A 21573-nucleotide genomic window follows, 5' to 3' on the forward strand; every position below is an offset into this window, starting at 1 on the left:
TGCTCTGTAGAGAAACATTTCCTCACATAAATGTGAGATGCTAATACACATATACTGTGGCTATTTATAGGAAAGCATTAAGTGTCTGGCACATAATCTGCAAGGTTGCTACAGAGTATAGCCAACATCAGTGCAGAGTAGTGCATAGCCAGAAAAATATTTCAGGATGGGTTCTATAAGGACTTTAAATAGGAAGGAGCATTTCCTCTTGTTTTCTCCTGCCAAATGCACTACCAAAGGTATGGTTTAAGGGAAAGAGAGAGTTGAGCCCCCTAGAAGGTGTTTTAACTTGATTATGACTTTACACAACTTCATTATGAAGTAGAGGTGCAGTGAAAATGTAACATTTGCTTTTTTTTTCTTTCAGCATCAAAATGGACAGACGGAGAGACAATGTTATTGATGGACTTATACAGTCGTTATAGTACACAGATAGGTCCATACAAAAAGTTCAAAAACAAAAAGCAAATGTTTGAGTCAATATCCCACGAATTAAACAGGATTCTAAACACAACAAAAACGCCAAACCAGTGTGACGTAAGAACTAAGACAGTAATGAAGAGGAAAAATAAGGCAATAGATAATAACAGGACATCTGGCCGAAGCAGGCAAGCTGTGCCATATGAAAGGGAATTGGAGCAGATACGCCAAGCAGACGACAGTATACAGCCACAAGTAATATGGAATGTTACTGACGTCAGGAGAAAAGTGCCTCCCTGTGATGCTACCATAGAACGTGGTACACTGCCTTCCACATCACACGAGGTGCCGACAGGGTCAGAAGGGCCAGACAGTGTGAGAGCCCCTGCAGCAACTGAAACAACAGTTACACCAACAGTTAACAGCAGCAACCAACAGTGGCAACCAACAGCGGCAACAGTTACACCAGAGAAAACTCTCAGTACACCACGCCACCGCAGGAATCAGCCTGGACGAGCCAGAATGGCTGAATTAAAAGCTTTTTTTTGAAAAAAAACATGGATGAAATGAATAGGCACAGAGATGAAAGAGAAAGGGAGCGTGAACAAAACAGAGAAAGGCGGCACAAAGAAATTGTGAGACTCCATATGATAAACGGCAACTTGATAAGACGTCTGTTAGGAGAAGCGGAGGTGCCTTTAGAATGATACATTTTCATATTCCCTCTTTTTCTCCTTGTTTCCCCACATGCAGTGTCTTATTTATATTTCACTCCTTTGCATGCACTAAACTCACTTGCTTCTGTGTTTGTCCGTCTGCAGGTCTGTGTGCACTTTTGCCTTAGGAATAGTGTTCCTGTCCCTATTTTAGCCCCTGGCTCTCTGTTTTCTAATATTGTGGCAAAAGATACAGATGAACCGAAAGGGCTTCTATACTGTGTTGTTCTACCTACACTTGAGTGACTTACATTTATTGTGCTACCATGTTCACCAGCCACTGACGCTTCAATTCACCAAGGGTGCGCAGCGCAGCTTGCTCCTCCCCGACGTCTCCATCTCCAGGGTCCAGATCTTCTTGGCTCTCCTGGAGACTCTCCTCCAAATGGTCATTAGCATCGATGCACAGATGTTTTTACAACGCAGCACGACATGATCAACTGACACATCCTCTCCACTGAAAAACATTCTACGTCCTTTAGCTGCCGAAATCTTTGCTTTAGAATGCCAAAGGTGTTCTCAATGAGGACTCTTGTGGCACTCAACTGCATGTTAAATGTCGACTGCGCTTCTGTCAGGTTTCCATAGTCCTTATATGGAGTTATAAGGTATTCCCTGCAAGGATAAGCAGCGTCACCAAGAATGTGGTACCTGCCACCATCACACATAGAGAAGGCAGACGTTTTGATATGTTGGACAGTGTGAGGACTCTCCCATCATTGATCTTGCTGGGAAAGCCTGTGGACACGTCCAGAAAACGGCGGCGGTTGTCACAAATTCCCTGGAGTGTCAGTGAGATCATGTCGTGCCGGTTGACGTACGTGACACGGGGCTTGTGCGCAGGACACCGGACTGGTATGAAAGTGCAATCAATGCAGCCAATGACCCCAGGAAATCCAGATATCTACAAAGGAATTAGGGCAGTAGAATTTTTGCTGAACTGTATAATGTATGGTCTCGGGTGACAAAGTGAGACAAATATAAATACGTACATAAAAGCTGGCAATAACATCAACATACGCAATTATTTGGATATGCAGATACAAATGCGCTCACTTTCTCAAATTCTTGAGCCAGGGCCTCCAGATGTTCAGGGAAGCAGATGACTCTGTGTGCAATCTGGCACAAGTAAGTCATTACTCGTGTTAGCATGGAATGCAGGCAGCTCTCACTCACACCGAAGCGTCCAGTCACGTCCCTGATTGATGACTTGTTGCCAGCATACCTAGAAAGACAAAAAGTTAGAATTACAACAAAAATGCATGCCACCAATTGAAAAATGCATCCAAATGCACACAATTCAACACCCAAAATGCCTAGGTGCACATCATGTGCCTGCAGGGTGCAGCTGAAGGCAAAAACTTTCTAGAAAAAAAAAAGAAAAAAAAAGGTGGCACTGGGTGCTACTTACCATCTGATATATATTTTATACAAAGTGCTACGATAAAACGGGATACTGTTGTCGGAAATTATTTAAATGAACTGCCCTACAATGCTCGTTTTCGCCGTGTTACACGTAATACGTACCACAGAAATGACAGAACGTGGCATTCCGGCGTTTTCGGTGTGGCTCCACCGTGTGTGAGGCTCATCGGGTCGACGTCTGATGCGGCGAACCCTGCTACAAATGTTTCACAGACGTCCCGCCTTAAACGAAAGTTCCTCCTGAACTGTTGACAAATTCATTGTCGTTATATTACATACAGCCACTGAGCACATGCTCAATGCATACCTCTTCATCACTGTACGACTGCACTTTATCTTCGACGAACCCCTCTACTTTTGGTCTCAGTTCAGAGGGAAGAAACGCCCGGAAGGCGTTCGCGAAGGACAGCACATCTTCCTCGAAATCGTTCCCGCTATCGTCATCAGCCTCTGGTGAATAAGGAGGCGCAAGAAGAACTCTTCCCAGTTCATGGGACAACGACATTCCTGCACTTTTCTCACTTTATATTCCCTCCGCCATGCTGAACTACGCTTCAACGGTTTCGTCGTCTGCTAGCGTCGTCTGCTAGCTTCGGCGCTGGCCGTATTGATGCGGATGTGACGACACCGGATATAGTTGAGCAATCCGCTGCTCCATCGTTTTGAGACCGGGCAAAAAAAGTGCTAGCTAGCAAATTCCGAGCGCTCGGAAAGCGCCACGCGAACATGCGAGATTTACTTCATTTTGACCAAGTGAACATGACTGCTCGAGATCTGGCAAAAAAAGTTGCTCCGAAATGACCACCCGAATTCGCCATAACAAACACGCTCGACGGCTACGTTTTCGTTTCTTCGTGTCCTGTCCGCAAATGGGACGCCACTTCGCACGCGCTTGCCCTTGCGGATACGTAAATGTATTCAACTTCGCTGCTGTCAAACAAGAGACGCGTAGCGCGACATTACCGATAGAGAAGCCGGTACGCAGCCCCCTTGGGTCGCTGTTTAGTTGAGGAGAGTTTGGGCGGATGAAATTAAAACGAACACTACGGCACATTGGTAAAGAGTCACAACCGGTCACATGTACCTCTAAAGCGTGAACCGCATGGCCCGAAAAGCGTCCGAATTCTTTCCGAACCGAATTCAGGACCAAACTTTTTTCGGAGAACAGAATTCCGTGCCGCATTCGGCCCGATCTGGCCGAGCCAGATTTCTCCTCCGAAATGGGAAGTGACGCCAACCGAAAAAGTAGGAGCATCCAATGGCTAGTCAGCCGGAACGAGAACCATAGCAACGATGACGTAGCAATCGGGTTTACTGTTGCCGTGTGTGCGACTTCTACCCCTATGAATACAGGGATTATCTCATTGACCTGGATGGTTGAAAGGCGATGTTCCCCAAGGCCAGAAGTCTTCGGCCGAAATTCGGGGTGCATTTCGGTAGCATGGGGTGATGCACAGAAAAAAGTTCGGTCCCTATTTCGGTTCCGACAGTTTTCGGACAGTTTTTCGTGCCATGCACTTCACCCTTTAAGCGGTAACCGCATACGACGATTTCTCGACGGAAAAACAGCCAACTTCCCCACCGGCATGACAACTCGACGGAAAAACGGCGGGATGAACCGCATGCACAGATTTCCACTGCGGCGGACGGTGGCGCCCTAGCGGGCGTTTCGTTACTCCGTGTTAAATTTTCAATTCAAATTAACCGATAAATATTTTCCTACACATAGAAAAGTTATAGTAGCACACAGAAGAAGTTCTTGCGGTCAAAGCATATTCGCGAAGCAAGCGCTACAAAAGCGCCCTCAGACAGCAGCGAGCGAATGACAGCATCCTTTCCACTTCCCAGGTTAGCCACACGGGCATCCGAAATGCCCGCCACTGGTCCGGCACGTCCGCTCGTGGAACGACAGCGCGTAGAGCGGTCCTATTGGCTGCCGTCGAGCGGCCGCTTCCGCTCTTCGCCGAATTTTTCTGTCCACGGCTGTCGTCGAGAAATCGGTGAAGTTCCCATTGCTCGCGTCAGCTCACCGGAAAAACGGTGACGGTGGTCGTTTTTCAGTCGAGGATTCGTCGTATGCGGTTAGCGCTTCAGTCTATGTGCGCGAACGATAAAACGTTACAAAGGGAGCCTAAGGGTCATAGTATACCGACATACATTCCACCGTAATCACAACCCTCGTAAAGTATCCATGACATGACTTCAGAACACACGACGTCAGTTTCATTCACCTCTTCGTAGTCCAAACCGGCGATGGTCTTTCCTGAACCGAAAACCGTTCAATATTTTTTTTTGTTTCTCTCCTGAGTGAAAAAAAAAAAACGTATACGGTTTCGATTGCATTCCGGTTCGCACCAAAATAGCGTTTTTTTTTCGATTTTCGGTTTGCTCCGACAACCTGATTTCTGTCCTATAAAAACTGTCTATCGTATATGAAATAAATAAATGTTGCAAACTACAGTTTAGAGCGCCCTAAATTGAGAACGAGAAGTCACTGTTCTAGATTTCTTCGCATTCCTATCACTTGTCTATCTCAGATCTAATTTGTCTCGCGATGTAAAGCCCCGAAATTAGAATACAGTCAACCCTCGATTTATGAACACCCTTCGTTTCTCGAAAAATCGTTCATATATCGAGGGATTCATAAATCGAGGTACAAGGAGCGCGGAAGAGAAATCCACTGAAGCACAACACGATATGCACTAGGTTACGTTTATTTTTGAAAATACTTCGTCGTTGTGGTCTGCACCATACATTCGGCTGTATTTATCCTGTTCAGAAGAGACGATCGAAGTCTGGCACTTGACTCGTCCGCCTGGTCCTCGAAGTATCGTATCACTGTGGATATGATTTGATACTGAGCAAGATGTCACGACTTTGGAACAGTATCGCTAGTTATCTTCACTATCACTATGATCACCCTCGCACCATCATTTGCCCCACCAGTGGGTCGGGTGGGACAAATGAGGGTGGGTTTGTGGGTCGGGCAGCACTGCCAGCATGCCGCCACCGGGATCACTCTGGTTTACACTTCGCAAAATAAACTTCGAGAATAAACTCCTCGAAATAAATCACGAAAAAATCCACGGTGTAAAGATAAAGCCGTAAAAATCAACTGTTGCGATAGAAACGCTTCAGATTCAAACTTTCAAAATAAATCGTCTCTGATTGGTCGACAGGCACGGCAACCTCAGAGCGTCGAAGGCTTTTGGCTCCCGCGTCTCAAAATAGTTCCCCGCAGGGTGAGGCTTTTTGCGGTGGGCTGGGAACAAGAGTACCGAGTCTGGACGAATCGTTACTGTATTCTCCGCCGGCTATCAGGATTCTGTTGACAGTGCAGTTAATGGTTTGTTCTGCTGCTCGCCTGTCAAATTTGAGTATGTCAAACTCTGAATTCGTGTGGTGTCACCAAATGAGTACCCGGTGTTGGTCCCAGCCGTCCCAGCTATGGTGGACACCTGCTATATTATGAACATTGTCGCGAACATCGCCATTCTCCTGCAGCTGCCTTGGTTGTGAAGTCGTAGAGTTTAAAAGTGACGATCGACGAAAAAGCCTGATCCCGACACCGTGTGGATGTGTTGTGTTTATCCGTCTGTATGTGTTTCTGTGTGTTCCAGCCTCAGAACCGTAGAATCGTGAAATCGGAACCTGCCTGTAGTTTTCCTTGTGAGCCTACGTTCTGATTAACGCAGGGAACAGGTACTGGACAGACTCTCGAAATGCATTTCTGCAAATAAGCTGCATATGAATGTGAAAAAATTCTTTGTTTGTTTGCAAGAAAAAACTATTTTCTCTCGAATGAATAACTTGAGTCAGCAGAGGTCCTAATTTTTTTGTAACCAGCATACGGTAATCTCAAAGTGTAACGAAATAAGATTCTAATTTCAGGAACATCCACATTGATTCGCGCACCTTCCTAGACAACGATTTGCCATGCAAAAGCTGCAAAGATGTACCTAGACATAATACTTCAAGCACTTTGTTTTCACTGGTCTTTGAATACGCTGGAACCGAAGAATGCCATTTTCAAGGTCTTAAAAACCATGAAATTTTCTCACAGAAAGTTTTGCATCCTTTTTATTCGCGTGGACATAAAGTGCAAATTCTGGTTATCAGACGTCGGAACTGAAGAAAACCAAGAGCAATGAAGTAACTGAAATCAGAAGTGTGAGAAATGAATGGCACCCTCTTTTGTATTTGTTTGCCTTCCTTTCTCTCCTATGATCTTCACATTCAGAAATCCCCAAGTACGTTTATTAGCAGTCACTCTTTATGCCAAGCACCCACGCCAAGAAGAGGTCTAAAATTTACGGTACCAGCTACTTCACTGTATGGTATCCTTGCACCTATTTTTACAGCTTATAAATATTGTGCTGAAATATGAAATCGCTGTAAAACTTGCATCCTGTACGACATTACATTAAATGTGCTGCTTGCAATTCTGCAGCGTTGTTTCGCTCCGAGACTTACTCTCACACAACCATTATTTCGGGGCCATGTCCTCGCACTAAATGGTCACGAGCATACTTTGGGAAACTATAGCGGCACATAGGGAAACCGACGATGCATTTGCACCGACCTTCTATTTCCAATAATTAAACGAGACCTATTTAGTACATTTACTTCGGATGTAGAACATGTTGTCATCCTTTATAACTGCAAAAATATTATTTCTCTAAGAATAAAAAATCAGTCCATGGACACGCTATATGCACCGCACCTACTAGAAATTAACCAGTGCTTGCTGAAAATATACTGGTATTTGTGTTTTATGTGATCTATGGCCCACATTTTCTTTTTGACCAGCTATGCCAGTGTGAGAGCTCCTACGCCAGACTAGCTAATTCCTCCTCTTTGTCCTCTATGTGGTCACATATATGTTACGCTACAAGGAAGCTAGCTGGTACCACAGTACCAAACAGGTGCCAAACATAATAAAACCCTCCATAAGCATCGCTTTGCCTCTTCGGCTTTGGCAACCGTGACTTTGCCTCCACAAGCATAACTTTGACATAATTGCTTTGTGCCGTGATATAGGGTACTATGACTGTGTTCGCAGTACCATTTAAAACGTTGGCACCTATAGGGCTAGATTGTAGCCCCCTATTGTGTGCAGATATTCTGATGCCTGCAGAGCTGTAAGCTGTTCTTCCGGGTGAAAGGAAGCTTGAAGACTTCATACGTTGTGGCTCACTGCCAAGGAGATACGGTTGGAGAAGAAATTACTGGACATAAAGCACAGTGAGGCATGCTCCACCCAGGCCACAAGGAGGTACACAATTAATTTGAGCCACCTTCTGTTAATGCAGCAAAAACACCCATTTCCACTGAAAGAAAGACTGTGGGCTTTTTTTCTGTTGTGGTTGAAGGGCACACGATATCATAATAAATTGTTTCCAAAAGCTGTTACGTCGCATTCTGACATGATCTGAGCCAATATGGTCAGCTGATGCTGTAAGACCTACAGAAAACACATGCCAGCAGATTCTGAACATGCTATAGGAGAGGGTATGCCCCTGAAATTTATGCCTATTTTTATGTGAAGCTAATCACAAGCAATCAGTTACAAGCAGAAATAATCTGGGGCTCCTTCAAGAATGCTAATTTGTCAAGAATGCTAATTTATTGTAAACTTGACCCCAAATGTGCTCCTTTCTCGAGTTCTCACTACGTCACCAGATTTATACTCGTTCTACATGCCCTTTGGGATGGCAGACCCGTGCTTCCCCTCTAACACCAGGCATGGAAAGCGCACAAATGATGCATATGTAGATGTCAGAAGGAAGCTCGTAAGGGACAACTTCATATTTCGGCACAGTTTAATGTGCCCCCATTGTTCAAGAAAACTAAATGATGAGTTACATTCGATATATGCATCGTCTAAAAAATGCACACATTTTTTTTCAGTGATATTTAACAGAGTCAAGCTACATCTCTGGCTGGTTTTGGCTGGAATAGCCCAGGTTGACAGTTACACAAGCTGATGTATGTCCGCACTGAAAATATAAAGGAAAAAAGGCAATTTAAAATGCCTCACTCAAGTTACTACTTTTCATAGCTTACGCCTTGACAGGTGTTTTTTTTCCAAAAATGGTTTCATTGCCAAAATCAACGAGAATGACCGTCATCACATTAAGAAGTTTCAACTGTATACCAAGTAATAACAAACATGTGCTTACTTTTTCTGCAATCAAGATGTAAATTACATCGTTGAGTTGCAGGCTTCAGTGAAAAATCACTGCGTGTAATGTCACTGCTGAGTGAGTACGGCACTGCTAGTGACGCAACATGTGATTCCAGTGTCTTTCACACCACCCCACGTTATTTCATGAGCAATTAGCATCAGAATCAATGAGCTTGCATGATGCACTTATGAAGGGTAATTTCATGTGTGCCGATAAACATACTGCAGTGCTAATTTACAGTGTAGTTTGTGGCTGTGGAGCACACTCATATTCAGTATGCGATGTGAACTAGAGGAGCATTATCTGGCATAAACATTAGATGAGCGAAGACCCCAAAAAATGTAAGCACTGTTTACGTGCATTTGACAACCTGCATTTTTATTACTGAGAGACTCTCTTCGTAGCTTGTGGGAAAGGGTGCTGGCAATGTGGCACATGTTCATAAGATGTAGAACCAGATACACAGAAAAAAAATTGACAGCATATCATGATCTCAACCATGTCATTGTGTCCGTGTTACTGTCTCCTGTTCTGCATTTGTTAATCTTTTTGTGTAGTTGCTGGATTTTAGCCCAACAGCAGGGGTCAGCAATTAGAGCACATCCAGAACATGCAAGGCATACATTTCCTCATTCTCCGCATTCCTCATTCAAGTAACGTTGAAGAAGTAACCATGCGAAGAAACAATACAACAGTGAAGCTGGCTTCAGTACACTACAACATGTAACAATATACAGTATGCCTCAGTGTTTCCCAAACCGTGTGTCAGGACCCCCATTGAGGCAGCGATAGCCCAATCGGGGCCCAAGAGAAGCAGATGAAGTGAGCGCAATATGCCACAAAACCAAGGAAACTATCTCTCTACGACTGCATTATATTGAAGTTGTTTTACAAAAATGCAAGTTCAGTTCAGCGCACAATCAGTCGGGAAATAAGCTAGCTCGCAGCAATGCTGTCAATCAAGTGTGCCGCAGTATTCGTCACTGTATCATGACGAGACCGTGGACCTACATCAGACGCTACTTGCAAACACTAGTATAATATTCATATTTCTTTATTTATTTCGAGAACCCCAAGGGCCCGGAGGACATTACATGGGGGGTGGGAACTGGAGCGTAAGATACATTTACATCAACTTGATAGAAACAAACAAGCAAGCAGAAAAGAACAACAGAATTACCAGTAAGTAAACAGGAAAATAAAGAAACGACGACAGTACAAACTTGTATGAAAACAAGTATTAAAGCGTGAAACAGGGAGTTCGTTCCCATAAGCACAGATAATTAACAAATATGATAAAGGGGAGGTGAAAAATTTCATAGCAACTGACATACAAGCGTGATGGTCTTGTGGGTGGAGTGAACGGGAGACGGCGTTACAAAATACTGTATGCTCGATAATAGTTGTGAGAGGTGATGGGAGGTTGTTCCATTCGATGGCAGTTGAACAAAAGAATGATCTGGATAATGCGTTGGTATTACAATGAAAGCGTGTGACCTTATTAGTGTGGTCGATGCGAGGAAAAATGACTCTCGGGCAGGTGATGGGCGATTGGTGCGGTGGCAAGATGAAAAAGAACCAATGGAAGAGGGCTAACTTGGCAAGCCGGCGACGATGTTCGAGTGAGTCGAGATTAAGATTTGATTTTAACGCAGTTACAAGGGATCGAATTAGCAGTCGTTGGAAATAGAAACGGGCAGCTCGAAGAAACCATTGGCAGCATTCGTGAAGAAACCATGGTGTCGTTTGACGTTGTATCACTCTTCACGAATGTCCCCATTGCTCTTGTTATCGACGTGGCCAAAGATCGCCTGAATAGTGACGACATCCTTTCTGAACGCACTACACTTTCCGTGACCGAAGTTATATCCTTGTTAACATTTTGTCTCTACGAAACATATTTTAAATTCGACAATGTGACATATAAGCAGAATGAAGGCTGCCCTATGGGAAGTCCTGTCTCGGTCTCTGCCGCGAACCTTGTCATGGAATACATTGAAGAACAGGTTCTCAGCTCCCATATCATCGATGTTAAATTCTACAAACGCTATGTGGATGACACTTTTGTAGTTCTGAAACGCAATGACGTCATCCCATTTCATTCATTACTCAACAGTGTTCACCCCAACATCCAGTTTACCCTAGAGGAGGAGGAGAATTCACAGCTTCCCTTTCTTGATGTTTTAGTATCACGTACTGACTCTGGTGCAATTAACACCAGTGTCTATCGTAAACCCTGTGATAATGGATCGGTTTTAGATTTTTACTCTGATCATGCGCCCGAACACAAGCGTGCTGCCATCAGGTTCCTTTTTAATCGTTGTGACGAGATACCTAGCACGTATCAAGCTAAGAAATCTGAGCAGTTTTTAGCCACTAACATTCTATCTAAGTGTCATTACCCCGAGCGTTTCATCAAAGACACGGTCTCCAAAATGTGTTCCGTCTCAGATAACCGACCTGCCCCCGACAATATTGTATGCATTCCTTATGTACGTGGCCTATCAGAGTCGGTACGAAGGCTGTTAAAGCCACTTGGTATTGTAACCACTTTCAAGCCCCGTCAAACATTACGCAACATTCTGTGCCGTCCCAAGGACTCTGTGCCCCACATGTACAAAGCAGGGGTTGTATACAAACTGGAATGTCAACAATGCGACACGTGCTATGTAGGGGAAACTGCGAGGAAGAAGGTCACCAGAATGAAGGAGCAAAAGGCACAATTGACAAAACCACCAGCGAAGAATCAACGCACCGAACTTGTCGATCACGTGTTAAGAACAGGACATACTTTCAGTTTTGACAACGCGACAACATTGACCTTTGAACACAGATGGGGGGGTGAGAAAATTCCTTGAATCTTTGCACATTCATAGCGAGATAAATGCCCGTTACAGTCAAAAGGGGCCCTTACCAGTCTGTTACAAGGGTTTAAAAGGATTCCCGTTTTAAGCCCCCGTTTCATTTTCCTGTGCTGATGATGACGCCCGAATAGGTGTGGAAACGTTCACGATTTTTTCTTTTGTCAACTTGTTATGCAAGCCAGTGTTACTCCATACTACTAAAGAAATACGTACGTGTTTCAAAATTTGTAAACGTGGATTTTAACTACGACAGTCTCTCATATCGGTATCTGGCTTTTGTTCAAGATGTCCTTATTAGAGTTAATTAATGAATTTAATTGCTTAGTCATCCTTAGTAGTCATTATAGTCTCTCTTGGAAAAGATACGCGCCCGTAGAACTCAACTGTGAAAATGACGTGCTCTCGTGACTTTTTATAAAAGTTTGTCCAAGCTGAAACATACACACACACAAAATAAACGGGGTGCCACAAACGCATACTTCGTGGTCGTAGCCATTTTTAATAGATATTTTTTTAAAATAAAACAACTAGGACTACATGTACATTAGTTTCGCACTTACGCGTACGCGAGTGGAGGAAAACCTTATCTGCAAGGTATTTTGGCATTCTAATTTCCATAATTCACTAAGATGTATTTTTTTTATGAAGCTGTTTTTCTTTCTTTCGAGAAACAGCAAGAGCAGAATTGATGGCAATCGGTTTAGATATGAGATGAATCCTTCATCTATACGCTTCAAATTCTTATCCACAGAGGTGACATTTGTTTTTAGTGCACCGTTTCAGATTTTCCATTATGGTGATACTTCGCTCGCACTAACTCGGAAGTCGGCAAGGGGGAGCGAGCCCTAACCTAACCTAACCTAACCCAACCCAACCCTACCTAACCTAACCTGAAGGAGAGCACGGCGGGACATGGAGTTACAGATTGAGTAGTACAGCATTTTCAAAGAGGTCCTCGGAGGGAAAATTCGGGGGGGGGGGGGCACAGCCAGCACCGTGAAAACTCGAGGAGCGGTGGACTGTTCACTCTGCCCCCACATTCCGATTTATACCGAAACTAAACAGGAGCCGCTTTCCAAGCTAGGGCTCCGGAACGAACCGACAACAGTAAAAAGCAATAACGAAAAAAGAAAAAAAAAGAAAGAAAAAAAGAGGAAGGAAGCACAAAAAGGTGTATTCGCTTGAACCGCAACGGGTCAAAAAACATTGCAAACACGTTTTTCTTGTGCCGGTCATCGGCATTTAGCAGCCTTTCTGAACCGTGATGTGGATTACAGGCCCAAATAATGACAAATGAGCAAGCAAGCAAGCATCCTCGCTGCTCACTTTTTGGTCACTTTACGTCGTTTGAAGTGCAAATTGTCGCGCCTACCACTAGCGCCACATTCGCGTTCAAATTGCTCCTCTGTTGAACTGTCCTTGTCGGCTCGCATGGCATGGCCGTCCCCATGAAATCGGCAATCAGCTGTTCTCGTTTTCTGGAGTGTACACCAAACAGTTCACAGTTCAAGGCACAGATACTTAATCCGAGTGGGAAAGCCTCGGTGGTCTTCCTGTGGATTCGTGGGCGCATCAACGAAGATGGGCATAGTTTTCGGGATGGCTGTGTGTTCGACAGCTGATATCTGTGCGCTGAACTAACTCCTATTTTTTAAAAACAACTTCAATATATTGCAGTTGTAGCGTGATAGTTTCCTTGGTTTTGTCGCATATTGCGTTCACTTCATCTGCTTTTTCTTTTCGCCAAGTGGTGTAACCCTCGCTTTGACTATTGCGGCCTACCTAAGGTTTATGTGTCAGTTTTGGAAACACTGATATTGTTACATGTGACACATTGTAGTGTACTGCAGCTAGCTTCGCTGTTTGACTGATAATTTGCACGGTTACTTCTTTAATATTATTTGAATTACTTTCATCTGATAGGAATCCATTATGGTTTAGAATTATTTTTCCTTTGTAATGTTCCCACACTGATCTTGGTGACAAGTTGTCTCTCATTAAATTCCTTTTGAGTTGTATTTCACACTGCTTGCAGCATAATGTGAGAATGAGAAAATGTATGCTTCACATGTTCTCAGCATCCTCTACAGCAACCACTCCTGGGCTTAAAATCCAGAAACTACACACGAAAAAAAAAACTGTAGAACATACGACACATCAAAAATGACACGACAAAATGATTGGGACTGCGTTATGCTATACTTTTTTGTGTGTGTGTCTCTCTCTGGTTCTGCATTTTTGTGAACGTGTGCCATGTTGCCTGCACCCTTGCCCTCTTGTCACAAAAACACCCTTAGACATAAAAATGCAGACAAAAAAGTAGAGAACTCCAACTTAACAAACAAGAGAGAACAAAGATGGGGACACAGGAAGCTTCTAGAGTCTTGGCACATACGCAGTGACCCCTTGGTTTGTAACAAAAACCGTGGCCCCTCCCCGAACAATACTCCCATCTCCTTAAATAGTGACCGGTTGTGCAATCGCTCATTCAGTGTGGCACGATGATGTCCGTCGCATGACGGATGAAACTTCTGAGTAAACCTTGTTATTTTGTTATGTTAAGTTGGAGTTCTCTACTTCATTGTGTAGTTATGTCGTCTCCCGGCTTTTGGAGTATTTTTGCATAAAGATGCAGGTTGTGAGAGGCACATAAACACTGCTTACATTGCTAACCTGTCTATCACAAGACATGTGAAAGGATTGCCAAATTAAAATTCAGTAATACAAAAATGATTCTGAAATACATAATTCTAATAGAAGGGCAATGACGAATAATGAATCCACAATGGGCAATGACGCTTTTCACTTTGCGTACCGCTGACTGACTATGCTCAATGAGTGGTTTGCAGTGTCTATGATTGATGTAGGCCATGGCAAGTACCGATGAACTTTGCACCGTATGCAATGATATCTTTTGTGAACGAGACAACAACAACAAATAAGTTAATGATAATGAATGGGGAAATTCGCCACAAACCTCAAACCTCAAACCTCAAACGAGACAAACCTCAATATATTCCCACGTAATTTTGATCCTACAATTAATTGAGTTGAGGGTTTCAGGTACTTAGGTGTGCACCTCTCTTCTGATATTTAGTGGAAATCACACAGTAGTTACGCATCCTCTAAGCCTCTTAAAAAAATTGTCTTCTTGAAGTGCACACGAAAACTACCTTTCGCAAACAGTAAACTGCTGCCATACAAAACCCTTGTACAAAATGCCTTAGAAATGGTACAAACGACATCATACTGTTCATCATAAAAACAAATGACATCGCACTGTTCAACGGAGCCACCAATTTGGTACAGTTGAGCTAAGCTCAAAGCTAGGGGGGACGAGTTCGCATCTAAAAGGCACGGTCTTGAGGGGATTACGGTGGTCTCTGAGAGAGCACGCGACTTTCTGTCCTACTTTTCTTTCAAGAGGAGGCAGCGAACAAGTGCCCATTCGTGGAACACAGCCCTCCCCTTCCGATTTGTTTCGGTTTCAGTCTGTCTACTAATGTCATGATGACATTTATATTCTGTTGAGTTTCTTACGTGCTGTCCGGGACATGAATGTAGGTAGGTATATGCCAAGAATTTTTTTTATTATAAACCTTTTTTGTAGTTTGAATCCCACGAAAAACCATTGCACAGCACCAGAACACAAAGGCTACATAATGACCCAGTTTCACAAACCTTTTCAGCATCTGAACTAAGATGAACGGTAATTAAACTATCTGCTTCACCTAAATGAGTTATTACTGAAATATTCCCCACATCACCGATGAAAAAAAAAAGAAGTGTCTGTTAAGTTCAAGAATTGGCAACCCTTGATATTGGTTTAGTTAACCAGAGTTGGTGAAACCGGGCCTATGGAAATCACCGAAACATTCATCACAAAAGTTTGTAAAAAGAATTGAGTGCTAGCATGAAGTTTTGGCAATTGTGAGTAGCATTTGAACTGCTACCTATGTAGCTGCAGCATAATTACGAGTAACTCAGAAAAAGTAGTACAAAATTTGAGGTAGTCTACTCTATCTTCCTCTGCATGGTACTAAAACTGTGATGATTCCAAGTGCTCATCGTCTTGGCCCACATTCTGTAGCAGAGTTATCAGCCATTTGTGTTGATATTTGTGGTACTGTGGCAAACTAGCCACTCCACCCACATACCAGCATTCCTAGGTTACACATAACATGTAGTTGAAGTGTATACGAAGAGGGGAGTCAAGTCCTGTATATCACATAAACGAAATACAGAAGCCGACACTGAAGATTATTGTTTAAGTTTAATTTGTACAGGCTTTCGCGTGGAGGTCCAAGCGAAAGCTTCGACAAATTAAACTTAAACAAAAATCTTCAGTGTCGGTTTCTGTATTTTGTTTATATAACATGTAGTTATAAGAGTGGTTTAAACCACCTCGCAGAAGTTGCAGATGTTGTTCATCAACTTTATTTTGAGATGGACAGGGAGTTTCATTGCCTGGGGCAATACTCTACCCCATAGCTGCTTGTCGTGTGAGCAAGGAAATAATGTCCCATGGAGTCCAAAATTGCCAAAAGAGCTTTGAGAGCAGGCGTTCGTGGGCTCGATTTAGCCATAAGCCAAGCAATTTTATCTGAAAATGGCAGTTTGGAAAGCTTGGTAGTGTGTGCAATGACACAGAATATACTCTGGGTCTTCTAAAGCACTGCAGTGACAGTATCTGAGAGAGTCAACTTGCCTCAGATGGTAATGACACTGAGCTGTAAATGCCCCATTGAGTCACAGTCCATGAGTCACAGTGCACTATCTTGGCGAGAAGTGTTTTGTGGCATCCAAAAAAACCAAGCTCTGGGTCAATATTGCTCAGTACAGACGGGAGGAAAATGTCAGTTGTCCATTGACAGGAAGACTATTTATACAATCCATTGATGTGTTGGTGAACGAGATCTGCTGTCTACATGACCAGTAACAGTCCTTTGCTATCTTTCACTGTGATTTAATTAAACACCTCCCTCATGTGACGGTGTTCCCGGCACAGTTTTACCTTGCTGAACCACTTTCCGCGGCTCTTATCAAACGTAATATTACCGGTTCTTCGTAGGCTGCGGCCGAGGAACGCAAGAGACTTTTACATGATGTTTACGTGATTACCATCGTGACAAATGGTCGACACAGCAGTTTTGCGGTACGTTTTATATTTTGCTCATCCTGGACATTTTTCGCTACCCGATTTCCTGTCCGAAACAGCTACGACTGCAATGTCACTTCACCCATGAATTCCTTCATGAGTTGCACGCGCGTGTTAGCACACCAAGTCGTTACACGTCTGAAAAATAAATACCTGACGAACTCGGCAGAAGAAACATATGCTTTATTAGAGCTTGCAGTGATTATCTTTTTTATGCAGCACATCGCGCAACACCATACGGCTCCATCGTTACTCCATTTTCTCAAATAGCCTCGTCCTCAATGGTAGCCGAACGGCCGAACCGCTGAAGCGTTGTTTTCCTAGTATTCATACGCGTGGTTGTTTGCGCCTGTAACTTAATTAAATTAATGAATAATCAAGAGATACATGCTGAATACGACACAGAATTGCATAAAGACTCGTTATTCTGGAGTGTGACCCTCTTAAACACTGATTTTCTCACGTAAAACCATGCTGAACACTGGACTGCATAGACCCATTGTGATTTATTTTGACAGCTTGGATTTCAAAGGATTGGAATTTGAAGGGTGGATTTCTTAGCGTGGATTTCAAAAGTTTTATTATTAAGAGTGCGTAACAGGGTACACCCCCGCCACCTAATCTTCCGCTGCTAATCCCTATCCAGGTTCTGGAAGTCACTGCTATCTGCCATGATGATAGCAGTTCTGCTAACTCTGCTAGTTCTGCTAACTTGTACCAGTGCTTGGCCTACACGTGTTGAACTCTTCCGACACAAATGAACATCAACCATCAGATTCTTGCCTCGTGATTTACGACGTGTACGACGCCGATCACTTCCAAGGTCTCAAGTGGTCTGTTACGTCAGCAACTGGAGCGCCACCTCTTCTATCAGAAACGCCGATCACAGTATCTGTCGTCAGTGGGTCGGGCAGCACTGCCAGCATGAGGCCACGTAATCTTCCGCTGCTATTCCTTATCCAGGTTGGTACTCGCCCGCATCATGCTTGTACAAAATCAACAATTTCTGTCTGGTTGTGTTGCCTGACCCCAGTGTGCTGCTCTCTTTATGCTATGAGTGCGCCACAGTGTTATGTTCTCTCTTCCTGCTTTCTGGCGACATTGAGTTAAACCCTGGCCCGCGTACCGAGGATCAAATAACCCATATCCTACAGAGCTTATCAATACTGCCCTGTATCGAAGCCGGACAGGCCGAGCTACTCAATGCAATAAAAGACATCAACTCAAGGCTAAATGTTACCGACTCCACGGTCAGCAATCTAGCCATAAAGGTTTCTTCCATAGAGTCTGAGCTGTCACCACTTCATGAGATTCGCACTGAAGTCCGAGATCTGTCCATTACGTCAGGTTCGCTTGCGACTAGTATAAATATAATGAAAGGCAAAATGGATTACCTGGAAAATCGAATGCGTACAAACAACCTCGTGCTTCACGGTCTTAGCGACAGTCTCTCTGAATCTTGGGCAAATTCTGAGTCTTTGGCGCTTGACTTTTGTAGAGAGAAACTTCGCAGGCAGCACAAACCCTCGGGAAAAGAATGGGAACGCAGTAGGGGCTTCGGCTCCTGAACGGGCGACAGTGCCCGACTGGTTCCCAGCGGTGTGGGAACTGAGGAGGTAGAACATAAGAGAAGATAAGGTAGTCCCCCGACGGTGCCCTAATCATTTCCCGCTATGGTCTCCTTTTGGTCATGTAAACAATAATATAGGATCGCTCCCCCGATGCTGCTCTGATCATTTCCCGGTCTGGACTGACCTTGGTCATGTGACCAAAATATAGGATCGCTCCCCGATGCTGATCTGATCACTTCACGATAATCAGTCACATGACCGGGGTGCAGCAACGGATTTCTCTTCCCAGACTGTCAGGCGCCGAGTGATGCAATCACGTCACCGACAGTTTCGAATCTGGCCAATGATGTTCCTCGATGATCCAGCCGTGTTTGCACTGTTGGAGTCCCCGTCGCTCTCGCTGCGAGAAACGAATGTATCCGGCCGTGTTCCCGAAACTTTCGAGGAATTCCAGCATTTTAAAGCGATTCATCGAGTGGTAAGTGCTATTTCTTTTTGTGGTATTCCCTGCATTGATAAACGTTACTCATAGATGCTTTTCAACATGAGTGACACGGTTCTAGAAGGCTTCTCTCGAAACTTAGCATCGCATAGTTTCGATTTCAATGATCCATTGTGGTTTATGCGTTGCTTTTAGGATAATGAACTCCGTTTTGGTGAAAATATGGTTCAGTAAAGTGTGGAATCGTATGTATTGTGTATTTGACATCAAACAAAATATAACCATTTCTCAGGACGACTGCGTGCTGCAGCTGCGCTTTCCATCTCCTGCGTGCGTACAAAACTGGAATAGTGGAGGACTTCAGCTGAAGGTTCGTTTTTGTAGTCATTCTAAACAAAAAGAAAAGAAGAAAAGGAACCTCCGAAGTGAATAAATGATTCCGCTTTAATCCGTTTGCGTAATGTGATCGACGCACGATATGTCAATTTGTTTGAAACTGTGAGTGAATGAAAGCTATCTTGATCTTTCATTCAGAATGTCATGCTGGACCACTACCAGAGCGTGCTTAAAGAAATCAATGATTGATGAAGGTATCACCGAAGTGCCCACCACCAGATCTCTGCCTCAGAGCCAGTGACGATGGTCAAGATTTTTCTAGCGGATCTTGTCATGTCATGCAGAAAACTGTAAGTTTAGCTATTTGGTCTGTATTCAATAACGTGTACATCTTGTGGTGTGGTGTACTTTTCTCAGTGTAACCCTGACATCAAGCTGTCTTCCACTTTCAGAATCCACCCCGCACTTCGGTTAGAACAGTATGAACCTATCGCGCTGTGATGCTCGCTTGCAAGGAATACAGTCTGGTATGCCGTGTTGTTTTTCTTTTAAAAGGACTTCAGGTATCCATAATAAGAGGCCTTCGTAGCAAGAAAGCCATAAGAAAAGGCATCTTCTTGATACATTAATATTTCTCCTAAATTTTTCTCCTAATATAATTTTTCCTTATATTTCTCTGCCACGAATAATAGGGTTACCGCTTCTGCTTCGGTGAGCGAGAAGGGGCGTACACCCTTTTGTTGTAATTTGGATGGATGAAAATTTCTTTTACCACCTTTTTGCGTCCCCTTATCAGACGCTATGTTGGCTTAGGAGGTAACTAAGGAAGTTACCACCTTCTCACACCTTTTTTCATAGATTGTGGTTCCCAAATTGTGTGTATGTTGCCCTCGCATTAGCAAAGGTGCGCAAATATTTCTTCTATTTTCTTAAAGAAAGTATAGAACGATCATGACATATGTAGTACGGATTCTCAAGTTGTTCACGAGTTCCATGTTGTTGGGCGTAACTCGATACTGTAACGGCTTAGCTATTTTGAGTAACATTTTGCACACAGTAAACTTTTTTACACTTTTTTGGTGTAAATGGCTTGTCCCATGGCGCACACCTTTTTGGTGTTGCCTTTACACTCAAATGATGGGTGTTTTCTAATACACCCTTTAGTTAAGTGTATTCCTAGTAAAACACTGTTATAATGGGTCTATAAAAACAAAAACACCCTTAAAATGAGAGTAAATTCTATTGAAAACATCTTTTATGATGGAATTATTTGTTCGCAAATATTCCCTCGCAAATAGTGTAATAGGAGCTTCCACGGCAGCATACCGACATCACTGGCCGAGACATGCAGTTCGACGTTCTTGCTTCTATGGCAAGCAGCACCGCGAACACGGTAGACTTCCAGCCGTGGTTCCATCGTAGAACCTAAACCGGAGCGCAATGCGTCGCAGGCACGCCTCGTTAGCTTGGTAACACTGTGGGACCAACCTGAGTGCAGAGGCATAAAGAGACCTAGGGCACCCTCAGTAGCCTATATTGGCGTGTCGGATGGATCATATACTGAAATACAATTTGTTGGGGCACGTTCGTTACATGTGGTGGGGCGGGAAACGTTTGTAGCGGTGGCGGGAATATGTTTTTGCAATTAACACTCACGCATGCAACGAGTCAAAGATAGAAGCTAAATTTCTAACATCCCTCCCTGTCAAATACTGTGTTTTTAACTCAGGTTATCGTCTATGATATGATTACTTGCTGAGCGGAGCTGTGAAACCAGCATAATTTTTCTCTCACGAAATAACACACCATTTTTTACACCATACTCCCAATTCAAATGGGTGTAAAAAAAGGTGCATTCGACGGAAAACACCTGTTTCAACACCCCACTTTACACCCTTAATGATCCACATTGGATAAAACGTGGTTTATGTCGATATTACACCTTTAGTAATGCACTTTTTGCACTCTTTGTGGAATAGAAAAGGGTGTTTTTATAAGAATACACCTTGTTTGAGCAAATAAAGGTGTAAAATGATTTATTGTGCATAGTTCTTTGCTTTTGAGCTCCGGTAACTTCTTGAGGAGCTCGTTCCTTTCCATTTTTTCTTTTGTTTCGGGGATGAGGGGTTAAGTTCGTCCAAGTAACTTGAAGAAAGTTCCTTTCAAAAGTTCCCTTCAAAGTTCCTTTTGTTCGATTCTGGTCTACAAACATCGCAGGCTGAGTCCTCCCCCATGACTTGAGATGAAAGATGGCACGTGCACGGCGCGACTAACTCCCGTTGTTACACGGTGAATGTTACAAATTATGTTTTAGCCGAGCATTAGGAAGCTCAGGTATCGCGCAACTTAACGATAAGCAGTGTATTGATAATGATAGAGGACATTGAGTAGCAGGATTAAAACTTGGCACGGTTCTAAGATATGTATGTAGGGGACAACTCGTAGAGCATAAA

General features: G+C 43.5%; 1 pseudogene; it reads right to left on the minus strand.

The window, feature by feature from the left end:
• Window positions 1–275: 275 nt before the first annotated feature.
• Window positions 276–2148, minus strand: LOC135374627 (putative nuclease HARBI1; annotated as a pseudogene).
• Window positions 2149–21573: the final 19425 nt, after the last annotated feature.

Source organism: Ornithodoros turicata, unplaced genomic scaffold (genome assembly GCF_037126465.1).
Source record: "Ornithodoros turicata isolate Travis unplaced genomic scaffold, ASM3712646v1 Chromosome87, whole genome shotgun sequence".
Taxonomy (NCBI): Eukaryota; Metazoa; Arthropoda; class Arachnida; order Ixodida; family Argasidae; genus Ornithodoros; species Ornithodoros turicata.